This window comes from Lycorma delicatula, chromosome 1, assembly GCF_047948215.1.
Source record: "Lycorma delicatula isolate Av1 chromosome 1, ASM4794821v1, whole genome shotgun sequence".
Classification (NCBI taxonomy): Eukaryota; Metazoa; Arthropoda; class Insecta; order Hemiptera; family Fulgoridae; genus Lycorma; species Lycorma delicatula.
In genome coordinates, this window is record NC_134455.1 from 343,351,000 (window position 1) to 343,356,693 (window position 5,694).

The window sequence follows — 5,694 nt, forward strand, 5'->3', positions numbered from 1 at the left end:
GGGTTCTGAAGATGACCTTCGGTAAGCCCATAAGAGCTATGTAGGGAGGGGGTGGCATGGCGACCGAAATTGCCACATGGAGGGTATCTTCCCCTTCGGGGTCAGGATGTGCTGCACCCATATCTTTGCAAAACTGAGAAAAGATTCTTAATTTTAAGGGTCTCATTTTTGTATAATTTATTACGGGTACAACCACCGTTAGCAAAATATTCAAACCAGGACTCATTTCTTTGGAAGTCAGAGCTTCTCTGTGGATCATGCAATGTGTCCAGATACACTGTGGAGATTTTTGTTTTACAAGTGCTTGTATACTTTGGAATCTATCATACATTGCACGAGCACCATCGGTGCATATTCCGACAAATTTTTCCATTCTATGTTTGCCTCGTTTATAAAATCATCTAAGATAGCAAATAGTGCAAGTGCTGTTGCTTTTAGTTCTACTGGTTTTCAGAACAGTAGTTCTTCTACTGCTGACATACCATCACAAAATCGAACATAGACAATGAAATAAGTAAACATCTTTATTGCTATTTGTTGCCTCATCAAGCTGAATTGAAAACTTGTCACGCAACTTCCCGAAATCTGATGCTGTATATCTTTAGCTATATCATCAATTCGACGGGCAAAAGTATCATTTGATAGAAGTATGGACTGCAATTGTTTGGTAAAATTATCTCCAAACATAGTTTCTACAATCACAATTGTAGCTGGAAAAATGTCTCTTCACCAATGGTGAAGCATTTTACATCTGGCTATATTATATCAAACTTTGTAAGAGGCAAGTAAAGCTGTTTAATTCACAGACAAAATTTTGTTTAAAAATGATATTTGCTTTTCATATGATTTTAATTTTAATTCGAAGAATTCTCGGGTTTGTTAACTTGCTCACTATGAAGCGTTTCCAAATGTTATTTAATTTATTAGGTTTCATGCTGCCTGATGCCAAAATTTCTGAGTAAATTACACACAGGGGCCTTTCTTCTTCATTTACTTTAGTACTGGTAAACCCAAAAATTAAATATTTTTGAAAATATTTTCTTGATTTTATCTTCTGAACCATGACCGCTCGTCTGTGCAGTTGTTGATACTTCACTATCGTCTTAATCTCGCTTACGCCCGCTTAACAATTTATCCATGATTCTGTATAAATCTACTGCCGTGAATATTTAATACTGTGATTTGCAATTAACACGCAAATTACAGCATAAACATTCGATATAGAAGAATCGACTCGACTGAGACTGGCTGGAACGGAACGGAACGCAAGGATGTCGGAGGGTGCAATACCCTCCTATTTTCCGCAGTATACGGACTTTCGTCCTTTGCTGCTGGGTGATTCTATTTTACTGACGGTTATTAATAATGGCTGACGTTTATTCGTTTTGTGAAGTTTGGATTGCGTTCCGATCCAATGGATGGTTTGTCGGTAGGGGCCCGGCGGAACGATTTGCTAATAAGCTTATCTTCCGTGACGCGCTCCATTTCAGCCAAGGGTTGGCTGAAATCCTTCGTTTAAGGGGGCGTCCTCTCATAAGGAAAGGACGTCGGAGGCGATTTTTGGGCCTACACTTAATTATTTACTTAATTCAATTCAATTTAACTTGGTCTGAATTAAGGAAATGTGGTTGGATGGATTGCTCTGGGGCGTTGCGCCTCAGAGCTATCTCAGTCAGTAGAAGTATGGTTTACGGTTTACTATTCTGAGCGCGATATACCTCTATTAAGTATTAGATGTCTGCCCGCCGTAAGGGCAGGCAGGAGAGATATACATATCGCAGGTTGTTTTTCGTGCGCCCGTGCGCCGGGGTGGTGACAATTTTGAATAAGCCGCCCCCCTATTATACATAAATTTGGACTTGATGCAGGTGCTGGTCTAGCCCTTCAAAATATAATGGTCCGCGGAGGGTTTGGGTGGTCTGGTGGTGGCTGACCAAACACGCTTTCTTCTAGCTGTCCTTGTAGTACTTGGAGTTTCACCTGAAAAAGAAAAAGCCCAAGCGCACAGCGGATTGAACTGTTGAATTGGTGAGAAAGATTGCTCTTTTATCACCGTGGTATTTGGTGGTGGCGGGTTAAGGCAGTCATGCTGCCGGATGGGTATGGAAGTGAGAGCGGAATTTGGTAGAGTGTCCGCCTGTCTTCCTTTGGTGGGACCTCACTGCGAAGCCGGACCTTGCCTAACTCTTCTCTTGAGTAACCTTTAAGTCACCGCTTTGCTTGTAGTTCTAAGAAGAACTAAGCGGGCGAGAAGGCAGGTTTCTTCTTTTAGTAGCAGTTTTTTTTTTCTTCATGGTCTTCTTCTTCTGCTGCCTCGTCGTCTCTTCTTTCTTCTGGTGCGGAAGGTGATGGAGGATTGAGCAGAGGGGATTGGGTTTAAGGGGTTTGCTTATTGTATACGCATACTATCCTACAAACATATGTGTATGTGTATTTCTTTTTAATTTATATAAACTATTTGGGTTTTAGTTTGGTGGGGATGACATAATTTATCATGCCATTATGTTGAATCTTATGTGCAAGAGTCAGATATGTTTTCAACCTCAATTATAATTTGCCTGTGGCGGCCCGGGGGCAACCCACGCTGCAGTTGTTGACTATTATTAATATAATAATTAAATGTAATAATTATATATGTGGATGTTTACATAATTTGTAGTTAGGACTTACCTCTTTTTAGTGGCATGGCTTACCTGGCCGGCCGTTACCTTACGGCGGTTCGTCCAGGACTGCATGCGGTCGTTTCCTGACCACCTGTGGTTGCGGGTCCTCCCTGCAGATGTCCCGGATGTGCTGGAACTCGGAAGCAGCAGCTGAGCTGTAGAACCGCTTCGCCTGCTCCAGCCCCACCTCGCAGACTGTCTGCAATCTAGCGTCACTGCGCAGAGCTGTGTTCCTGATGAACCAAGAGGCCCCGAATATCGTCCTGAGAGCGATGTTCTGGATGACCTCCAGTTTCTTCAAGAGTTGTGCGCTCGCCAGTCCTCCCCAGGCCGGGAAGGCGTAAACCATGATGGGAATCACGTAGATCCTGAAAAGTAAGATCTTAATTAGGTTTGGCGTTGGACTTCGTCGGTTCAGCAGCTGGTAGAGTGCGCCTCGAGCCTGCTTTGCCCTCTCGGTTACACTTAGGATGTGTTCCCGGAAGGTCAGCCGGTTATCGATGATCACCCCCAGGTATTTCGCCGACTTTTTATATTCTTTGGGGTCGCCACAGATTTCCAACCGGACTGGCCGTTTCCGCTTTTTCCCGGGAGGGGTAAAGATCACGGCTACGGATTTGTCTCCGTTCACCTTGACCCGCCACCTCTCGAGCCACTTCTCCAGCCCGTCCAGCTGTTCCTGCAGTTTCCTCACCGTGAAATCGGTATTACACGACGTATAGAAGAACGCGGTGTCATCAGCGTAGAGGCTGGCCCTCACCCCCGCTATGCAAGGCATATCGTTGATATATGTCGTGAAAAGCAAGGGGGAAAGTACAGCCCCCTGCGGAACTCCAGCCTCGATTGGTCGGTCAGTGGAAATTGACTCCCCCATCGAGACGTGGAATTTTCTGCCCATCAGGTAGGACCGCAACAGCATCACCAGTTCACTCGGCAAGGGGGAACGGGCGAGCTTGTATAACAAGCCCTCGTGCCACACCCTGTCGAATGCCTTGGCCACATCCAGGAAGGCGGCCACAGTGACCATCTTTCTGTTGAGACCTGTGACGACGCTGTCCACGATCCGTACCAGTTGGTGCGTTGTCGCGTGGCCCTTCCGAAAACCAAACTGGTCTTGCCTGATCTCCCGCCCCAGATATCGAGTCAGACGTTCTAAGAATATTCTTTCGAATATCTTCGACAACACCGCGAGCAGGGAAATCGGCCTATAGTTTTGAGGGAAGAGTGGGTCCTTCCCTGGCTTCGGAAAGCACACGACTCTCGCAGTCTTCCAGCTGGATGGGTAATAGCCCACCCAGATAATAGAAGAAAAGATGACCGCTAGTCCTGTGATCACACATCGCGGGACGTTTCTAAGGGCCTTTATGCCATCCGGCCCCGGAGCTTTATCCGGGCGTGTGGCAGTTATAGCCGCTGTGACCTCGTCCTCGCGTACGCAATCAACCTGAGGGGGCACCGCTATCGCATTTTCGGCGTAAGTCTCCCAGAAATCCTCGACCTCCTCTATATGGTCGTCATCGTAAACATCGGTGTTCGGGTCGAACTGGTCTTCCAGTGCATCCGCGAAAACCTCTGCCTTGTCTTGGTCAGAGTAGGCCAGACCACTCGAACCATGTAGAGAGTGTTTCGGAGTTCCAGGCCCCTTCAGCTTCTTGCAAAGGCGGAAAGCCGATCCCATATCCGCCGAAGCCGACTCGAGAAAATCCCGCCAGGATTCCTCCCTGTGTGCCTCCAGCAATTGTTTCACCCTGGTCGTCTGAGCGTTAAGCAAGCGCTTATCGTCAGGGTCCAGGGTGAGTCTGTATCGTGTTCTTAGCCGTCGCTTCTCGGCTATTGCTTCAGTCACTCTAGGAGGAAGCCTGTCCCTACGGCAGTCTATCGGGCTTTTCGTCGTACAAGTACTAAGAGCAGCCCTGATAGCCGTGGTAACTGACTCGGTCTCGTTATCAATTTCCTCGGCCGTGCCCAGCAGATCTAGTGGCTCTCGGTGATAGGTCCTCTGGAGAGTTTCCTTGAATCTCATCCAGTTGACCGCCTCTTTACACCTAGGCGGCGGGTATCGGTCGGCCCTATCATCTTCCAGTTCATCAAGCAGAACAGGGGAGTGGTCGGTCCTCGATTGTCGCGATGGACAGTGGTTTATCCACTGCCTTCACTATGGCAATGTCGAGGACGTCAGGCCGAAAATTACCCGACTTATGCATGAACGTGGGAGTTTCAGGGCCGAGTACCCTGACCCCCGCCCTCTGTGCATACTCGCTGAGGGCGCGGCCATTTCTGTTGGCCCTGCGGCTGTTCCACGACGTGTGTTTTGCGTTCAAGTCACCCACAATTATTGCGGGTGATTGCGCATCCAGAAGGAGGTCCAGGTCATCCAGCGGTAGAGGGCAATTTGGCGGGTTATAGGCCGCAATCACCCTGTACACTGTTCCCGCGAAATCCAGCTGGACGCACGTTTGCTCCTGACAACGCGTCTGGATGTTAACTCTTGAGTGAGTTACACGTCTGTGGACAAATACCGCAGTGCCCCCAGCTGGAGGTCGCCCAGAGGGTGGACCCCGCTTCACGCTTCTCGGCTCCTTTGGTTTTTGCTTCTCGGCGCTCTGTTTCGGCTCGGAAGGGCGGGGGACCGGCGCAGGTGTAGTCTTCCGCTCCTTTCCCCCTCCCTTCTTCATTGCCTTTTTGGGCTGTTGACCCCCGCCAGCGGCGACGGTTTTTGCTTTTGAAGGGGCCGCCTGCTTGGGCGGTTTCCCTTTTGGAGCGGTCACCTTTGGTGGGCGCTCTGCAGCCTCCTCAGCGGGGGGCCCCGCCCCCGGGGCAGCTTGTTCGGATTTCTCCGTATCGGTAGTCCGGGGGGCGGTCGGTTTCCCTGTCGCACCGGACGCCACACCGGCCCACGATCTTCCGCTGGCGGGAGTCGTGGCAGCGCCAATGTTTTGTCTGGCTACCATCTTCTTGTAGTAGCCGCACCCGCGATAATTAGCGGGGTGGTCTCCCTTGCAGTTGATGCAAACTGCAGGGGATTCCCTGG